This window comes from Choloepus didactylus, chromosome 8, assembly GCF_015220235.1.
Source record: "Choloepus didactylus isolate mChoDid1 chromosome 8, mChoDid1.pri, whole genome shotgun sequence".
In the NCBI taxonomy this organism is placed as follows: domain Eukaryota; kingdom Metazoa; phylum Chordata; class Mammalia; order Pilosa; family Megalonychidae; genus Choloepus; species Choloepus didactylus.
Window position 1 is genome coordinate 101177578 of NC_051314.1, and position 21371 is coordinate 101198948.

Here is a 21371-nt window from a genome sequence, read left to right on the forward strand (position 1 = left end):
GGAGAGAATGTAGAGTTTACAGAGATAATCTGTTTCCTTTGTTTTTACTTAGGCACATAATATTTTTAATCAGGGCTTTTTAAAGATACAAAAGTAATGCATAAATGATGTGAAATTCAGTTTCCCACTCCCATCCCAGAAATAAACACTGTCCAATTTTCTTCAGTTCATACCTTTCTAGTGTCTTGTCTGTGAAGATATAATTATATTAAAAGGCAAAATTCCTAAATAAATTTATTTATTGGTACATATAAAGGTTTTATTGAATCACGACGAAACCAGCAGGAAAGAAAAGGGTTTGAGAAGCATTTGAGGAGCAGAGATTTATATATGAAGACAGAAGGGAAAGAAATATCAGATTGCTAAATTAGCTATAAGACTGGTTAACTTAGTGCAGGGCAATAAAGTCCTATCACATTTGAGGTTAGATGATAAGCATCTGGTTAACCTCTAACCTTTTAGAGCTGCAGTCTTTCCGTACTTTTACCATTTATGTACTATTATCAAAAATATGGTGACATTTCCCAGGAGTATCACATTAGGAAAGGTGGACTTATTGGTATAAATGCTTAGAGATGGTATCAAAATGAAGCAATCATCCTTTTGCCTCATTCCAAGTTTAAGATAAATTTTCTTTATATATAAATATGAAATTTATATGTGTATTTATATACACATACACACACACCTTCTCACTTCAAAATTATAAAGGCATTTTCCTAAATTTTTTCCTGATAATTTTATATTTTTTCTTAACTTTAGACTTTAAGTTCCTCCTCTCTGAAAATATTTTTTTATTTCATGTGATGTAAGGATCTTTCTTCCCTCCCAAAACAGAAAAAACACCACACGTGGAATAATTCATCTGCTCATTTGAAACAAACCTTTAGTTACTAGATAGTATATATTCACACACACATATGTACTTGAGTGTATTTCTGGATTCTATTCTCTTTCAAGGGCCACTTTGTCTACAACTGCTTTAATATGACAATGTGTTAACAGTGTTATATATTTTATCTGTGAGGGCAAGTCTTCCATGTCTATTTCTCTATCCAAATATATTATTTAGGTGAATCTACTCTTTTTTATTAATAAAGTATATATTTTTTAGTTGATAGGGTGAAGGTATGATCAAAAGGGTAAAGGGAACTTTCCAAGCTGGTTAAGCAGAATGACTTCCCGCAAAGAGAAGGGCCGATCTGCCATCTATGAGGGTGTGACCAGGTAGCACATCAACATTCACAAGCACATCCAGGGAGTGGGCTTCAGGATGTGTCCTCAAGCACTCAAAGAGACCCAGAAATTTGCCATGAAGGACATGGAAACTCCAGATGTACACACTGACACGAGGATCAACAAAAGATTCACCAAACAAGCTCTATGTATTATCCATGTACCTGTCACCACTTTCAAAAACCTACAATGTGGATGAAAATGAATAGCCGATTATCAAAAAGTTATAAATTAGCTGCAAAAAAAAAAAAAAAAAAGGGAAAGGGAAAAATAAATCATCCTCCCAATTCTGTCCCCTGGCCATCCAGTTCCCTTCTACAAAGGCAACTAATATTTCTAGTTTCTTTTGTATTACTCCATAGACATTCCATGAATAGTTGGGTTGTTTCCATCTTTTGGCATTTATAATGCTGATATGAACATTCTTGAATATATTGTAGTATACATATGCATGAGTTTCTCTACGGTGTATTACTAAGGCTGGAATTTGGGGACCATTGAGTATTTTCAGTTACAAACTATTCTTCAAAAAACTTGTACCAGATTATTCTCCCAACAAGAGAGCATGAAGTTTCCTTTTGTCATATTCTCACCAATACTTGGTTTTATCAGCCTTTTTTAATCTTAGCCATTCTGGTGGGTCTATAGCAATAACTTATGGTTTTCCTAACACCGTGAGGGTTAGCATCATTGCATGTTTATTTGCCATTTGTAATTCTTGTTTTATATAATGCCTGTTTTAGGTCTTCAACATGCTCGGGGTAGGAGGAGAGGAGATGTGGGGCTGTCTTTGCCCTTGCTTTCATTACAGTTTTGTTTGCATTTTTGATCCACTTGGAATTAATTTTGGTGTAAGGTAAGTGGTAGGAATTCAACTATCACTTTCCAGATGGCTACTCAGTTGTCACAATACTAATTACAGAATACCATCTTCTAGATAACTATAGAATCAATGTACGTGTGTGTCTGTAAATTCTAGAGACTTACTTTGTAGATCACTGGAGGAGAATTTCCATCTTTTTAATATTGAGTCATTCCACCTTTTTAATATTGAGTCATCCCATCTAGGAACATAGTATACCTCTCTATTTATACAGGTATTCTTTTATATTTTTGTATTTGGTTTTATAATTTTCTTCCAAAGACAGCCTATAGTTTCTCTTGCTGTGATAAAGATTTTCTGCATTATTTTTTTCTGATTTATTCTTGTTGAATAATATGTCCTATTTATATCTATATTTATTTTATACCTGGCTACCTTACTGAAGTCTACCAATTTGATACTTCTTGGTAGACAACCTCATCATCTGCAAGGTAGATAGGTAGGTAGGTAGGTAGGTAGGTAGGTAGGTAGAGAGATAGAGAGATACATAGATAGATAGATAATAGTACAAAAGCATCACAGCAAACTTATGTTTTCTAGAAATTACTTTCATAGCTGAATGCTTTCCATCAAGTTTAGGGCAAGGCAATGGAAGATTTGGTTATTTGTGGGACCTAGTTTAATTAGCAAATAATGAACAATTTAATAATCAATAGTTGGAACAAGATTATGACAAGTCAAATTACAGACCCTTCCTCTCTTGCCTGAAACTGCTGACAAAGCCAGACACAGACCCTTCCCCTATGCCAGAACCTGCATTGCCCCTAGCCAACTTCCTTTTCTTTGTCTCATGACTGTTAGCTAAGATTAGAACTATTGGGCACCCTGCAGCTAGCTAACCGCAAGAAAAACATTTCCTGTTCAGACTTCCCCCTGCTTACAAAACAACCTGAAGTGCAAATCATGTCACCCATAACTCGTTTACCCCTCCCTGTAAAAGTCTAAGGCAAAACCACCTTGCTGAGATATTCTTGTCTTCTAATCTTTGATGTTCTCTACTTGTCCAGTTTTGTCTTTCACAACTGCAAACGAATAGTATATCCTAACAGGAAAAGTCTTCATGCTTAACCAACACAAAAATCCATCCCTTCTTAAAATTTTCATTTGCCCCACTTATTCATTATTTAGTAACAAGTATAAATACAAATATAAGCAAACAATATATTTATAAGAGCCATCCATAAATGATGTTTCTTCTTCCTAGTGCCTAGCAAACCCCAATCAAGTGAGGTGCACAAGGAATTGAAAATTTTACTTTTAGAACTTCAGGGAAACATTAATTGCTTCCTCAGGAATTCATCCAGAGAGATCATCTTATCCAGAATCATTAAGAAGTAGCTAATATTGTTGTTTGGCTGTCAGAGTTCGTGCCCTCTTACCCACTGGCTATTGAACTAAGTGACTTGAAAGGCAGCAGTTGAGATGTGTAATGAGGCATATTGTAAAGTATATACCATGCGATTATAAGTCAGAAGACCTGAATGATAGTTCTAGCTCTGGTTATAACCAACCTGAGCGAGTAATTTCACCTTTATGAACATCTGATTTTTCTTTTCTCTCTTTAAAAAGCCAGGGAGTTGAACTAGGTAGCTTCCAAATATTTTTACATTCCAAAATGACTGTATTATATAATTAACCCATAACTGAGAGAGCACTTTTGTCAAGTAAACCCAGACTTTCTGCCTCCTTCCTACACACCACTTAGTTAACTGAATATGCATCTAGGACACTTGTTTTCCCTCTTTTCTTTTTTCCCTCCCTCCGTCCTCCCTCCCTTCCTCCCTCCCATCCTCCTTCCCTTCCTTCCTCCCTCCCTTCCTTCCTTCCTCCCTTCTCTTACTTTCATCATAATGAGGAAATTTATTATCTCACATAACGAGAAGTCCAGAGTTGGTCTATGCTGCCTTTTAATACAACACGCACAAAATCTCTTGGGGAAATGAAAACACCTTAGGATTTTGATTACCCTTAGGATGTCCTAGGTATGGCTTGGGGATTTATGCCCCTCTGGGGACCAACCTAGAGTAAGCACATTAATTATGGGTACTTTTGTCCGCTAAGTTCAAAACTAGCCATTTAAATAAAACTGCCACCTGAGTCCTCAGTCTTCTAATCCTCCCTAGGGATTTATGAAGTTCAGTTGTTAGGGGCTCTTTTTACATGACCAATCTTTATGCTTCAACCATCTCACCTTACTAAGATCCCACAAGAGGACTCTATACTATTTGCAATCCTCTGAAGTAATAATGCCACATAAATGGGCAAAGCTATTCAAATTAAATATGATTAAAATTTGTGTTGCTCTAGAGAATTAGTTTTGTCAACAAGTTGAGTTCTATAAAATTTGGTTCTTCAGTTAGTTCTTCCTAAATATTTTCCCACATTTCCATCTGTGATGGTTAGGTTCATGTGTCAACTTGGCCAGGTGATGGTACCCAGGTGTCTAGTCAAACAAGCACTGGCCTAACCATTACTGCAAGGACAACTGTGGCTGGTTAATAAACCAGAAGGCTGGTTTATTAAATCATCAGTCAATTAACTGCATCTGTGGCTGATTATATCAATGAAGGGCCTGTCTTCCACAATGAGAGAATTCAATCAGCTGGGTTAAATTCAATCAGTTGAAGACTTCCAAGGGAGACAAAGAGAAACATCTCTTCCTCTTCAGCTAGCCAGCATCTCCTGAGGAGTTCATCGAACACCTTCATTGGAGTTGCCAGTTTGCGGCCTACGCTATGGAATTTGGACTCGTGCATCCTGCCCTATGGAATTTGAACTCATGCATCCCCACAACTGCATGAGACACTTTTATAAAATCTTATATTTACAGGTATCTCTTGTTGGTTCTGTTTCCCTAGAGATCCCTAACTAATACACCATCCAAGTTGTCCTTGGTTTAAATCAACTCTTACTAATGCTTACCCCATCAGCTAGTCTATCATTTCTCAGTCTTCATTATTCCTGTTCCAATCCATGCTTTCACACTGCAACCTCATATTCACCGTGCTTTCTGCTGTGGGAGGTAAACGTGATATAAACTCTGGCCCATGGAGCTCGGAATCCTTGGTGAAACAAGATGTAGAGATGTGAAGCTATTATGAATCAACAGAAAGAGACTATGGTTGCTTTGAAAATGAGTTAATGATAAAGCACACAGACCATGCATAGTAAAAGATTTTAAGCTGTAATGATGGGACACGTAGTGTCAAGGAGATTTGACTACAGACTTTTACATTTAGAGAATCCTCAAAATATGACAAAGGTTAAGATCCTAAATACAGAGAGATGAGTATTAAAAAAGTCCTCAAACTTCTAGGAAAAAGACTGAGCCATGCTAAGCCATATAAAAAGTTCTATAGCCATGCTAACAAGTAAATATCAGAAATTTCATCCTCTAATCGATGGCAACTTGCTTTAGGGAAAATGCCTTCAAAAGCCAACCAGTCAGGGACAGGCCAATGTTCCTGAAAGTTGACTAGTCAGCAACAGTCTTGCCAGAATAACCCATTCTCATCTCTGTAACTCTCACAAGCCACACTTCCAAGGCTGATGTAAACCCACTCTTGCCTCTATAATCAACACAACCCCAAAACAGATGCTTCCCAAGAACCTCCTAAGATCAGCAGTTTGCTTTCCTTAAGGATGATGGACCTGATCAGTATAGTTCCCCCTTACTTAAGTCAGTCATAAATTCACCTTTTTAGTTATAGATATTCAGTGGTAGTCCCCTTCTTGGACAAAGCCAACACAAAAATGCAAAGATACCATTAGATAAATGTGCAAAGGATGTGAGACAGTATTCATAAAGGAGGAAATAAAAATGCCAAAAATATTGGAGAAATGTTCAACATCATAATTAATCACAGAAATGCAAACACTGAGATACATTTTCTTTTTTCAAGAAGTCTAATGCTAGCAAGGGTTTACTGAAATAATAGAAACTTAAAGCCTTGAAAAAAATCTTAATGTACTTGATCACAGTAATTTTATTTTTATCCCCCCACTTCCCCAACCCCACCACCAGATAAAGAGAAAGGAAAAGAGAGGAAAAAGTGGAGGGGGGTGGGGGGGGTTGGGGGCGGTGAGTTAGGAGAGAGGATCAGGAGGAAGAAAAAAGAAAGAAACTTTACTAACAAATCTTTGCTATGATGATGAAAGACAGTCAAAAGAATAGAACCAACAATTCCCATATGAAATTTAAAGTTTAATAAATATAATACTCAACCTCACTAATATCAGATATGAATTAAAATAACATATACCATGTTTTGATGACAAGAGTGAGGTAGTAATAGTATTATGTTCTTATCTTGGTCATCTGTCACCACAGGCACTCTATTTCTAATAATGGTATTTGTATTAAACTCTATTTTATTTTTTCAGATTTAGTGTAGCCATGCTGACTTTCTTTTGGTTAGAAATTGTCTGCCATACCTTTTTCATCCCTTTACTTTCAGCATTTCCAGTCTTGTAGACAAATGAAATAGATTTTTAAAATCCAGTCTTTGTCTTTAACTCCTGAGGCTTTAAGTCCATTTACCTTTAATGAAATAAGTTACATTAAAAAAACAAAAAAACAAAAAAAACTACCAACCTAGTTTATGCTATTACTTCCTATTCCTTTCTTGCCATCTTTTGCATTAGTCCCATTATGCTTCCTGTAGTAGATGGAAAATTGTTTTTGGGGGGTTTTGGGTTTTTTTTTTCCGCCCCCTTTTTGGTAGTTCCTCAAAAACTCTCTCCTCTGGAACATGGGCCTGTCATATATTTTAATATCATCTTGGGTTTTTTTCTTTTAAATACCACTAAAATTATCATTGCTTTAAAGTCAAAATTTGTTTAGATTTACCCAAATATTTGCTCTTTGTTTCTTTTTATATATTGGACTACAAGTGATCTGGAATCACTTTTCCTCCTGCCCAAAGTACACCCGTTAGATTTTCCTTTATGGGGGTTTGCAGGTGGGAAACTCAGTTTCTAGTGGTCTGAAAATGATTTCATTTTGCCCTCATTTTTGAAAGATATTTTCATTGGGTTTGGAATTCTAGGTTGTCAGTTATTTTCTCTCAGCAATTGCAAGATAATGTTTCACTGTTTTATAGATAACACTGTCCCTAAACCAGCTGTCACTAATTTTGCTTTTTGGAGGATTGTCTTTTCTCTCTTGCTATTTTATGACAGTTTCTTTGTTAATATTTTTCTGCAACCTTCACTATTTTCTGTCTTGGTGTGGATTTCTTTTATATGTGCCTACAGCAAAGGCTGACAGATTCACAAGGAGAAATGGACAAATCAATAATCTTAGTGAAGGCTTTTAACATAACTCACTAGCAATTGATAGAAAATGGTCATCAAGAACATAGCAGATTCAATCTATATGATCTACAAAATTTGACATAATGGGAACATAGAACACTGAAAGAACTACTGCAGAAAACACATTCTCTTGAAGCACACATGAAACATTTATTAGCTGAACATATATTTGACCAGAAGGCAAATCTCAACAAAGTTAAATTACTGTACACATAACATTCTTCAACTATAATGCTATTAAGCCACACACAAATAAAAAGATAACTAAAAAATCTGTGTGCTAGGAATTAAGAAAGACACAAATTAAGAAATCAAAATAGAAATTATATCAAACCAAATTATTATAAAATTATTACAGATGACAACTTGTGTAATATAGCTAAGTAGTATGTACAGGGAAATGTATAAATTTAAAAGCCTGTATTAGAAAAAGAAAAGTGGAAAAATCAATAAGTAAGACTCTATGATAAGAAAGAAAAACCACAAAATAAATCCAAAGTAGAAGGAACAAAACAGTAAATATACAAATCTGGTAGGATTGATCAAAAGAAAAAAAGAGAGAGAAGCATGAACACACACTTTGTTAAAGAAGTTATATGAATGGCAAATAAATACACGAAATGGTGCTCAAGATCATTTAGTCATTGGGGAAATGCAAACTAAAACTGCAATGGAATACCACTTCTCACCCACTAAAATGACTCATTCAGAAACAATACCAATTGTGGATGAAAATATGGAGCATGTGGAACTCTCATACATTACTTGAGAATGCAAAATGGTACAAGTACTTTGAAAAAAACTGCTTTTCTAAGTAAAACATACTTACTACATGACCCAACAATTCAACTCCTAGATATTTACCCAAAAGAAATGAAAACATGTCCATACAGACTTGTACTCAACTGCTCATTTCAGTTTTATTCATAATATCCCCCAACTAGAAACAACCAAACAATGAATGGATAAATTGCGGTATGCCCATTGTGCCAGGTTGAAACTGTTATGGACCCCAGAAGAGCAAGGATATTTTAATCCAGTCTTGTTGGGCAGAAACTTTTGATTGAGTGTTTCCCTGGAGAGGTGACTGAATGAACTGTGGGTGAGACCTTTGATTAAATTCTTTCCATGGAGTTGCGACCACCCATCCAAGGTGTGTCTTAATTAGATCACCGAACTCCTTTAAGAGAGCTCATTGAAACAAGAAGCTCAGAGAAATTGCAAGAGACATTTTGGAAAAAAGCTAAAATATGTAATCCAGAGTTTGCCCCCGGGAGAAGCTAAGAGCTGACACAGACCCAGATGCTTGGAGATGCTGGGAGATGCAACCAGAAGGAGGTTTGGAGATGCTAAGTGAAGAGAGGAAGCCCAGAGTTTGCCCCAGAGAAGCTAAGAAAGGACTCCCAGATGCTTAGACAGAAAGGCCCCAGGAGAACCAAGAGCTGAGAAAAGCTAAGAGAGACAGAAGACAAGAGACATTTTAGAGAAAGCCATTTTGAAATGCAACCCAAGAGCAAAGGATCAGCAGACACCAGCCACGTGCCTTCCCAGCTAACAGAGCTGTTCTGGACACCATGGGACTTTCTTTAGTGATGGTATCCTCTTGCTGATGCCTTAGTTTGGACACTTTTATGGCCTAAGAACCATAAATTTGTAACCTAATAAATCCCCTTTATAAAGCCAATCCATTCCTGGTATTTTGCTAACAGCAGCTTTAGCAAACCAGAAAACCCATACAGTGGGATACTACTCACCAATAAAAAAGGACCTACCAAGATACATCACAACATGATGACTTTCAAATGCATTATGCTAAATTCAAGAAGCCAGACACATACTATATGATTCCATTTATGTAAAATTTGACAAAAGTAAAACTATGTAGTGATGGAAAGTAGATTCATGGTTGCCAGAGGCCAGAGAGTAGAGGGAAGAGACTGACTGTAAAGGGGCGTGATGAACACTTTGGGGTGATAGAAATATTCCTCTTCTATCCAATAATAAGATAACCTATTGCAGTGGTTTTCAATCTGCAGGTTGCAACCCATTGGTGAAGTTGTGAAACCAGTATGGTGGATTGTGATCAGAACTTTAAAAAAAACAAAGTGGAATGGAATGGACTAGAACATATAAGAATAGAATATGAAATATCTGCATGTACTGCAAGAAGTATAATTATCTTGCAAAACTTGTATTTCAATTTACATGCATCTATACGTATTCTGGGTAGTGATATAACATTGAACTTTTACAGTGGGTTTCAATCAAGGGTTAAAAAACCTTGACTTAGGGGTTAAGGTATAAAGGGGTCCTGAAAACAAAGATTCTCAAAAGAACAAGAACCTATTGAGGGTAAGATCCATATGTATGTTTCACAGATGAAACAATAATGGGAGATAAAGTCATGCTGACAGAGAGGGGAAAAATCAGAATGAAACATTAAACTGCAAAATCATTAGCAATTATTGATGTCTTATGCGGGGATTGACTAAATAATAGGGTAACTTCATAAATTTTCATTTGGTCACTTTGAGAGTGTAAACAGGACCCAAGACAACAGATATAAGCTGAGAATGCCCAACAACCTAAGATATACGTAATAAATGTATACTCATCAATTATCAGTTATTTTTGACTAAGAAGAAAAGACTAGTGTTGAAATTTATCATCCAACTACAAAAGTTTCATCATCATCAAAGAGATTTTTGAGGGCTTTCTGGATATCTGCCCTTCATCACCACGCCCTCCCTGGCTCTTGGACTGCTTCTTCTAAATCTATCTTCCTTGCTACAATCAGGAGGAGTCATCCAGTTTTGATTCTAAACTACGAATCTGATTGCGCCAGACTCCACTTTAAACCTTTCAATTACTCTCCAACACTAACAGGAAAAAAAAAATGGAAAGCTCCATAGCACCATATACAAGGCTGTTCTTATCCTTTGTCCTGGTTTGCTAGGACTATCGTACAAAGTACCACAAACTGAGTGGCTTAAAGCAACAGAAATTTATGGTCTCACAGTTCTGGAGGCTAGAATTCCAAGATCAAGGTGTGAGCTGGACCATGTTTTCTTCCAAGTCTGTAGGGAAGAATATCTTTATGTTTCTCCTGGCTTCTGGTGGTGGCTTGCAAGCAAACCATGGTGTTCTCCCTTCTGTCTATCTGTGTCCAAATTTCCTCCTCTTATAAATCATACTGGATTAACATCTCACCCTACTCTACCTATCACCTCATTTTAACTTGCCTAATTCCATCTGTAATGCCCCTTTTTCCAAATAAGGTCACATTCTGAGGATTATGACTTCAGCATCTCTTTTTGAGGGATAAATTCAATCCATAACATCCTTCAAGACTCATTTAAGTTTATCTTCTCCTGGAATCCTACCTCAAATCCCTAAGTTAAAACAAGGACAGAGGTGACTGAAATTCTCTCTAGAAAGACCTTATGGGTGACAATCTGTTTGGATGGTTTGGAGTGTCTAAGAAATTCATTCTGAAATCCTGTTTACCAAGGATGGACAATTCTTTTCCTTAGAAAGAACAGTATACTTAACAAAAAAGAAAGAACAACGAGTGTGAAGTTTCAGAAATGAGAAGAGTTTTGCCATTGGGGGGCTAAATTTGACTTCTGCCATTACCAAAACAGACCCTGGGGAGGATGCCCATCTCTCATCATCCACACCCCAACAATACATTTGCTATTTTTTTCAGTTTCAAAATCAATTTATTAAAAGCTCAGTAAAAGACAGTAATTCAATAATAATTGCATAAAACAAAACAGACATGACCCCAGTTGTTCTACATTAAGAACGTATACATAAAACAGCTAATATACAAAGTAACCCACTAAGAAACACAAAAAAATCAATGGAACCAATGAAGTGTTCATATAAAGCACAAGTGATGATCCAAACATATGAATACGAAAATGTGAAACAAGCATCAGATTAATATTCTAAAACTTCTAGGTGAATGTGAAATATTCTCTTAACTGATTTATCTCCTAAGGAGTCACACAATGCAATGCAAATAATAATAAATAAAAATTTTAAAAGGCCAGTATGCATAATAACAAAAATACCTTCTAAGGAATCTTCTATTGACATTTAACGTTGATTATCTATATACAGGTAATCAAGGAGGCATTGGGGGGAGGCTGATAGAGATTAGAGCTTTGCCAAATTACGCCTTTGTGAAAGGTTATGTGCAATCACTTACTGTGAGCAGCCACCTTCCGGATTTGGCCTAGTAGACAAGCTGCAGCCTGCCCTTGAGTTCCCCCCGCCCATCGAGTGGTGCCAAGATGGCGCCCACATCCTGCTTCCGGCTTCTGATGTATGTAACCACCCGCTGTATTCACCAATCATGCTTGTGTGCGTGGCGTTAGCCCATTGGATACACGCAAGGTTTATAAGAAAGTTCCCGGGCAAAGCTCGGGGAGACAGCCCACAAGGAGCCGTACCTGACGGCCGCATCGAGGTTGTTCTCCCCCGAGGTGTCTCGCCCCGGGTGGAACCTGTAAAGATGATGATTGCCTAGTCCCATTAAAAGTTTATCTGCTTTACCACCGCGAGTCCTGAGTGATCACAAGTGCTCCGGGGAAGACGTTGTCCGCACCCTCTCTCCCCTTATCTCTCTGGTCCCCATCGCCGGCCGACCGAGGACTCGAGGCGGGGCGGAGAAGCGCCGGACAAGTGGTGGCCCGTACGGGGAACTTCGAACCCGCAACCTCATTTGCGTTCCCCTCGCCCCGACGGAGACGTGCTCCCGGGATCCGTGGTTTGACCTCCGCGACTGATCACCGCGAGAAGGTAAGCACCCCCTTTCCATACGAGGACTAGGGCCCGTGGGCGTTCAGGTAGCCCCGGGGACTCGGAAGAGCTCTCCGAGTGATTACAAGACAGTGCCGGCTGCAAGCATGGGGCAGTCCGGGAGTTCACCCCTACTAACCCCCTTAAAGACCCTTTTGAAACAGTGGGGTATCTCAGTTAAGAGAAGCTCTCTCCAGCGATTTTTTGATGATGTGGCCACTTTTGCCCCCTGGTTTCCTTGTTCTGGCAGCCTTAATCTGCCCTCTTGGATGAAACTTGGTCGTGATATAGACCGAGCGCGCCAAACGGGTGTCTGTTTGGACCCGATTCTAGTCCTTATATGGGAGACTGTTCGTGCAGTACTTGAGTTAGAATCAGCCACAGGCCTAACTACGCCTACCGCCTTGTTGCAGGCGCGACATGCACTCCAAGAGGCTCAGTCTGTTTCATCTGCGGAGGGCTCCCATAAGGGCAAGCCGCCGGAGTCGAGTGCTAGTTCTGATAATTCTGACTCAGAATCTGAGAGTGAGGCAGATGAAGGGCCGGAAGCGCCTCCGCTGATTGACCTAGAGGGGCCTCCTGTCTCACCCACGCGGCCCTCCGCCCCACCAGTAACGGCTGCTGCGCCTCAGAGGATGCACCTGCATCCGGTGGATGGTTTCAGCGGTTCCGTAAAGGGCCCTTATAGAGGGCTCCCTCTGGCGGACATGCCGAGTACATACCCTAACCTTCCCGCGCAATGCCCAGAATCCCTACCCGACTACGCGGACCCTCCGCACCCTTCACCCAATAGGAGGCATTTTTGGAGGTGGAGCCCTTTTACCACATTCAGACCTTTTGGCGTTCTTGGCGGCTACCGACCGCTGCTCAATGAACCCGAACCAGCCTCCGAGATGTTCCCAGTCATTATCAATCAGCAAGCTCGTAATCATGAACCCTATGATTACAAGCTCTTGAAGGAGCTGAGGCAAGCCGTCCATCAGTACGGCCCTAACGCCCCTTACACCCTGAATATGGTTGAAAACCTCTCCGCCCTAAATCATACACCCGCAGATATCCTTCAGCTGGCTCGCTCTTGCTTGCCTCCTGGCAGGTTTATCGATTGGAAGGCGTGGTTTGAGGAGTTAGCTGAGGAACAAGCCGCAAGAAACGCTGTGGCAAGGCACGGCGGGTGGAATGCGGATATGCTTTTAGGGAAAGGTGCTCACGCCCAGAATCAGACAGGATACCCCCAGGAGGTTTATGCCCAAATTTTTCGCTGTTTCATAGGGGCTTGGAAAAAATTGACAGGGGAAGGAGAGGCGCAGGCTTCGCTTAGCGGCATACACCAGGGTCCCACAGAACCTTTTGTAGATTTTGTAGCGAAAATGCAGACTGCGGCTGAGAGGATTTTCTCAGATCCAATGGTTGCAGAAACTGTGGTTAAGCAGATGATTTTTGAGCAATGCAATAAGGAGTGCAAGGTTATCCTGGCACAGAATAAGGGAAAGAGCTTGACAGAGTGGGTTCGGCTTTGCAGGGACGCTGGCAGCCCGTTAACTAATGCGGGGCTGGCTGCTATGTTAGCCAGCTCCTTACAAGTAAACACAAAGGACCCCAGAGCTTTAGAGGTAAAGCCAAAAAGATGCTATGGCTGTGGCCAGTCTGGGCATTTTAAGAGAGACTGCCCCAATAAAGATCAACCGCCTGCCGTTCAGCACCTCCGCGGGCCACGTGCAGTCACTAGGCTGTGTGGCCGCTGCCACAAGGGGCCTCACCGCGCCGAGGACTGTAAGTCAGTCTTCAATGCGCAAGGAGTACGCCTTTCTGGTCGTCCTGAGCAAGATTCAAAAAACGGGCAGGGGGGGTCCACCCTTGCGGTGGGCCCCCAAACACACCAACGGACGATGCGGCCCCCATCCAGACCCGCGCATCTCCCGGATCAGCAGGATTGGACCTCCGTGCCACCTCCGGGCTCGTGCTAACCCCAGCTATGGGAGTCCAATTGGTGGGGACCTCTTTCAGGGGGCCCCTTCCAGTAGGAACCGTGGGGCTTATATTAGGGAGAGCATCCATAGCGTTAAGAGGATTAACAATTGTGCCAGGTGTTCTAGACTCAGATTTCACGGGTAATGTCCAGGTTATGGTGCAGTCTCTGCAGGGCACTCTGGTCATTGCAGAGGGCGATAGGTTGGCACAGCTTCTGCTCTTGCCCAGCCTGCATTCAGTCTTTCCAAGCAAGCCAGGACAGAGGGGGAATAAAAGATTTGGGTCCTCCGGAGAAGTTTTTGAGGGTCTTCAGATGTCCCTAGAGTCTCGACCCATGCTGACTCTTAAAGTACAAGGCCGAGCCTTCCTAGGTCTGTTAGATACTGGAGCCGATAGGTCGATTATAAGACAGCAAGATTGGCCCCCCGCTTGGCCAACGAACCAAGCGGAAGACACCATCAGAGGGATCGGCCAAATCTCAGCGCCCATGGTGAGCGCCATTACTCTCCATTGGGAGGATGAGGAAGGGCATCAAGGCAGTTTTCAGCCTTATGTGCTGGCCCTGCCTGTTTCGTTATGGGGAAGAGATATTCTAGCTCAAATGGACGTGACTTTAACCACTGGTTACTCTCCAACTTCTAAACAGTTGCTGAATAGAATGGGATATGTCCCGGGCAGGGGGCTGGGAGCCTCCTTGCAAGGGCGCGTGAAGCCCATTCAGGCTGACTCTAACCCCAGTAGACAAGGCCTGGGTTTTTCCTAGGGGCCACTGAGGGTGCATACCCGCCTACACCTATAAAGTTAACATGGAAAGTTAAGGCTCCAGTCTGGGTACCTCAGTGGCCCTTACCTCAGGAAAAACTTTCAGCATTGCATGCTTTGGTGTCAGATCAGTTGGAGAGGGGGCACATCGTCCCTTCCACGTCACCCTGGAACACCCCTATCTTCGTCATCAAAAAGAAATCAGGTGCGTGGAGGCTTTTACATGATTTGAGGGCCATAAATAGTTGCATGGAGCCTCTAGGACCTGTCCAGATGGGGTTGCCCCTTCTCTCAACTCTGCCGGAGCGGTGGCCTGTTGTTGTCATAGACATTAGAGATTGCTTCTTCTCTATCCCACTTCACCCTGAGGATGCCTCAAAATTTGCTTTAAGACAGACAACGGCCCGGCTTACGTTAGCAAAGCTTTTCAAAAGTTTTGTGATGTTATGGAAGTTAACCTAAAACACGGCATCCCATACAACCCTCAGGGGCAGGGTGTCATCGAGAGAGCGCATAGGACCATTAAAGAACTATTGCAAAAGCAAAAGGAGGGAATAGGTCATGGTCTGTCCCCCAGGGCCCAGTTGTCTGCCGCCCTATTTACATACAATTATTTAAATGAAAACGCATCAACCATGACGCCTGCCCTACAACATACCACCCCAGGTCCTCCGCATAGAGGCCTGGTCCGTTGGAGGGATGTTCTGTCGGGGCAATGGAAAGGTCCTGACCCAGTGCTCAGCTGGGCCAGAGGCTCTGTTTGTGTCTTTCCCCAGGAACCAGGACGCCAACCAGTGTGGGTACCGGAGAGATTGGTGAGAACCGTGCAGTCGCCTGAGAACACCAAAGAACTGCAGCCTGACGGGTCGTTAAACCCCCAACGTGACCTGTTGGATCCAGTCCTCAACTCGCGTGATGAGCGGTCAAATGATGTCGACGGTGTCGACCACTCCCCAGCAGACCGGGAAGAGGGCCAGGAATATTGACCTTTTTTCCCTCCTGGTTCTCTTGGCCTAATCTGACCAACTGGGTTCTTCTTGCTGTGGGGTTATTAGTAGGTTTGATCATTGTTAAGAGTTTGCTGGAGCGTTTGTTTCAAAGACAACAGCAATTACGTGTTACCGCCATGATGGCCATGTCCTCTGCCTGTAACCCTCCTGATAACTATAGTCCCTCTGCCCAGCACCCATCCCAACCACTCGAAGCTGGGCATTCGGGGGTAAGGTTCGCAGCTAAGTATATGAAAAAATCTCGTATATAAACATTCGGTACCAGTGGCCCTAATTTTTGTCTCAGGTGGACCTCTTACGCAGAGTCCTAGTTGTGGCCAGACGGGACCCTTGGCGTTTGCACAGAGGCTCCTAGTGACGCCCTCGGCACTGGCTACCTTCTAATCCTCCTGTCCCCCAGTTGCGAGACTGAGTACTGCAAGGAGGGCCACGTGGTTTCCGGCTCACGGGTTCTCCGGTCTCTATATGAAGTGAGCATTCTGGTCGGTGCCAGAGGTCCCACCTTGGTATGGCCGGGACCTAGTCCAGACTCCCCAAAGCACCAAAAAATACGTTGTGGGCCATCTTGGTCCACGGGAGCACATTCATCACTGGAGACACTGGGGCATAAAAAACAAAAAAGGGGGAGATGTGAGCAGCCACCTTCCGGATTTGGCCTAGTAGACAAGCTGCAGCCTGCCCTTGAGTTCCCCCCGCCCATCGAGTGGTGCCAAGATGGCGCCCACATCCTGCTTCCGGCTTCTGATGTATGTAACCACCCGCTGTATTCACCAATCATGCTTGTGTGCGTGGCGTTAGCCCATTGGATACACGCAAGGTTTATAAGAAAGTTCCCGGGCAAAGCTCGGGGAGACAGCCCACAAGGAGCCGTACCTGACGGCCGCATCGAGGTTGTTCTCCCCCGAGGTGTCTCGCCCCGGGTGGAACCTGTAAAGATGATGATTGCCTAGTCCCATTAAAAGTTTATCTGCTTTACCACCGCGAGTCCTGAGTGATCACAAGTGCTCCGGGGAAGACGTTGTCCGCACCCTCTCTCCCCTTATCTCTCTGGTCCCCATCGCCGGCCGACCGAGGACTCGAGGCGGGGCGGAGAAGCGCCGGACAACTTACTAGTTATATGAAGAATATCCGTCCTCTGCTGAGACTGAGAGTTTTTTAAGGCCAAGGATGCTTGCTGTCTTATGCTGACTCCGCAGGGGTGTCCAATAAATGTTGGCTTGAACTAACTCTTATTTGGGGAGTGGCAGTATAGTAGCACTGTGTCAAGCCAGAGGGAAGACGGTCAATGTCGTATCCTGAAGGATGTTGAGGTCAAAAGCTCGAGTGGGCTGGCTGTTGTGGAAACCTGGTAAGAGGAACCAAAACGAGGGAAGACCTGAGCAGTGAGAGACTTTTCTGGCCTAGAAGACTGCAGGACAGTAGGTACCATGGATTTATACGGAGGCTCTATGAGCTTATGCAGACCTATAATGGGATTAACCAGGTGTTCCCCTGGAATCACCCCTAGCATTTCCCTTAAAGCAGGATTTAGAGAAATGCCTTTGGCAACTCCCTTGTTGTTGTTTTTTTAATCAATTCTAGGCCACACCTTCTAGCATGTTTCTTGAGCAGACAAGGAGTCAGCAAACTACCTATAGCCTATTTTTGTATAACCCATGACCTAAGAATGGCTTTATATTTTTAAATGGTTAAAAAAAAACAGAAAAATTATGAAAGTTATGGGAAATTCAAAGTCAGTGTCCATAAATAAAGTTTTATTGGAACATAGTTATGCTCATTCACTTATGTATTGTCTGTGAATATTTTTGTGCTACAATGGCAGAGGTAGTACTTGCAGAGATGATATGTCCCATAAAGCCAAAAATATTTACTATTTAGACCTTTGGAGGAAAAGTTTCCTGACTCCTGACCAGATTAACCCATCCAAAGGAAGTTTAGCTAGGCAAATATTATAAAAGATAAAGTTCACAAGTTTTCTTTGTGGCTCTTGCTGTAAGGAGGAGGCTTAAACCACAGACTTTGAATAGTTAGTTCTTTGTTTCAGCCTGGTAACATTAAATATTTGATCAACAAGTTTCTTTTTTTCTGACTGTGATTCCTGGGAAGGTTAGCCTGTGGAGACAATGTTCACACCATGAAGCCCCTGTATAGTTCCTACTCCTTGTCATGTGATTTTGCCTTGTAAATTAATGATTGGGTCTCTGTTATTTGGCTTCTTGTATAGCTTGACTACAGGGAGAAGAATGTGCTGTTCATACAGAATTGAATATTCTGAACTCAATGCAATTGCAAACTAATAGATTTACTTTCCGACTTTTTAGAGCAATCTCAGTAGCCTACTTAACACTGGTCCATTCTCAACAGATGGACTTGCTTTTGGAGAGCTCAGGGCAATACCTGGAATTTACTAGGTAAGAATCTTGATAAATTATATAGATATATAACTGAAGACTCTCCTATTTTGCCTACTCTCAGACAAGCCCCACCCAAGATCCTTAAATGCCATCAAGCTTTGAAGATTTCAAAGTAAAAAGGATATGGAAGAATGGGTGCCTTAAGTGGCTTAAAGGGATCAATTTGAGTCTGGAATAGCTAGATAATTCCCACTTTACTAGCTCATTAATTACTCTCAGGAGTCTGTCGGAGAGGGTATTTACTTAAAGTACAACAGAACCTTGAAATTTCTGGAATAACAGTCTTGATTTGAAAAATTCATTAGAAATGTCCTTTTAGCAATTTGTAATTTTTCTGCGTTACAAACTGAAGTCTTTATGGGATCAGGCAGGTCTCAAAGTTCAGAGTTAAGCTTAGATCAAAAGGCTCACCTCAGGAAATCAATGGCCATATTTTGTTTTCTATTAAATCTGGACCCTCCTTCATCTCCAGCTTTCCATGGCCCCAACCTGCCAAGCGAGCCCGGGGCCAGCCCGTCCCCAGCTCTGTCAGGACTGGGCCATGGCGGACCACTGACTTCCGCCTTGACCCCCGCGCTTCCGGCGCTGCCTGGCCCTCCCCTCTCCTTTCTCAGCGCACGCTCAGCCCGGGTATCCCACTCACGCTAGGGCTTGGCTTCGCACTCTTCCCGGTAGGGGTCCCCGGCTCGCGAGTGACCCTGTTTTCTCCACTTCCAGGGCCGCGTTGGCACCAAAACTGAAAGTGGCTCAGGTCACCGTTGAGAAGTAGTACAAGCGCTTGGGCAACGACTTCCAGATGAACAAGCGGGCAAGCGTGCGTGCGGGGAGAACCCCATTATTCCCAACACAAGATAGCAGGCTGTGCCACACACCTGAAGAAGCGGATTCAGAGAGGCCAGATGAGAGGAATCTCCATCAAGCTGCAGGAGAAAGAGAGAGAGTTATGTACCTGAGGTTTCAGCCCTGGATCAGGAGACCATTGAAGTAAATTCCGACACTAAGAATAAGCTGAAGGTCTTGCACTTTGGCAGCCTCGCCAACGTGCAGGTCACTCAGCCCACATTTGAGATGAATTTCAAAGCACCACTTGAGCCATTTGAATCTTTCTGCTAAGCTGTAATATTATCAATTAACGTGAGAACATCAATCAATTAATCAGGAAAATAATGAGGGTTTCTTGGATGGGCACTGAGAAGTCTGATTATGGGAGAACACTAAATGTTAAGAATATAAGGACAGCCCCCCTCCCAAAACAAATTGCAAAATACATATTTTTTTCTGTGATTCTTGCTGTTCTTTGACTTACAAGTATTGAAATCTCTTGTAACTTTTACATTACAAAGGGTGACAAGTCCCATGCTAAACCACTCATTTTTTGTGGCTAAAATGGAAAACAAGGAGTGTACTCTCCAAGACTAGCTTAAACTGTAGGTTCTTGCTAGACTTGAACCTTACCCTTAAGTCATTTATCTCTGATAACTGGAAACAGAACAATTGCCTTGCCTCAAGCCTTTGTTTTTTTGTTCCTTTATCTTCTGACCAATCTTAAGTACCTGTAACCTAGAAAATTTCTGCTAACTACTAGAATTTAGGAGTGGGGAGGCCATCTCAATTTCTGACACACCCTCATGCTATCTGGCAAATAAAACTTTCCCTTACCTCATCAGTATTTTTGTGATCTTACTTTAAGATGCTGGACAAACTCTTTATCATTGGATGTTGACTATTAAATCAAGGAGAGGCTTGCTTGGATTGGAATTGATACTGTTGAGAGATAATAACATAATTTGCGCAGGTACTCATCTAGAAAAATATTTGTAAATATTTCCAACTCTAAGTCAGACTTAAGATGGGTGTCCCATGATGCCAATGGGACTTAGAAATTCAATGAAAATACCCTAAAATTCTTCAGTCTCTATCTTCTTTGGATCTTGATAGATAAGAGTTATGATAACTGAAACCAACACACCTCCCTATCTCTGTGCTAATTACTTCTGGAATGAAGCATTCTTTCCTGTTTTTATGCTAAACAATTCTAGTATCAAGCAAAAATTTTGGCTACTTTCTCTCCAGGAAGTACTTTCTCATAGGAAATAAATGTATGAACTCACTAAAATAGCTTATTCTTCAAACTTACTCATGAATACTTACCTCAAAACTTTCATCTGGCTCTCCCAAACAATTCAAAGCTATTATGTCTGATCCGGTTCAGTTTCCTGCCTTGCAATACCTGCCTTAACTACCCAGTCCTGGCCCTAAAACCCCATAAATATCCTCTCCTGACGTCCACTTTCTCTGACAATTACTAAGATTCTATCAAGATGATATCCTCCTGACTGCAGAAAGCCTAATAACCTTAGCTTTGCTTGATCACTGGGTATTTTTGGTGGTCTTTTAGGAAGTGGACAAAAATAACAAACTAAAGAAGTCCTAATCTCACCAAAACAATTTGCTTACATCTACCTCCTTTTCCCTCAAAGGAAACACTCTCCTGGTCCTTCTCTTCTGATTTTCATGTTAATTTCCTTGCCTTTCTTTATAATATGTACAACTTATGTACTTATCTCTAAAAAATAACAGGAAAAAATCTTTTAATGAGAATTCTGGTATAAAGTAACTGGCAATTGGTTCCCTGATCCCTGAATTCCCAGCATGCTAACTGTGCTGGCTTACCTTGTCATTTCATTATTTTGGCAATAAAAAGACCTCAAATCTTTTTTTTTTTTAACTTTATTTATCAAATCTTATGCAACTTGATTTTGTGGCCCACTTGCCATGCATTAAGTAAGAATTTACAGTACTTTTTAGTTCTGAAACATTGAGTAGCAAGAACAAAATTATCTGGGTAAGAAAAATGCAATGTTGCTACTGTTTGGGGAAACTCCCAAGACAGAACTGAGTATTTCTTCAGATTTTATAAAACTTCATCTGGGAGGTTTGAAGACAAGGTCATCAGTACTGAAAAATATAGAC

The 21371-nt window shown here is 41.6% G+C and overlaps 1 pseudogene; it reads left to right on the top strand.

Moving 5' to 3' along the window:
* Positions 1–1174: 1174 nt before the first annotated feature.
* On the top strand, positions 1175–19511 carry LOC119542861 (annotated as a pseudogene).
* Positions 19512–21371: the final 1860 nt, after the last annotated feature.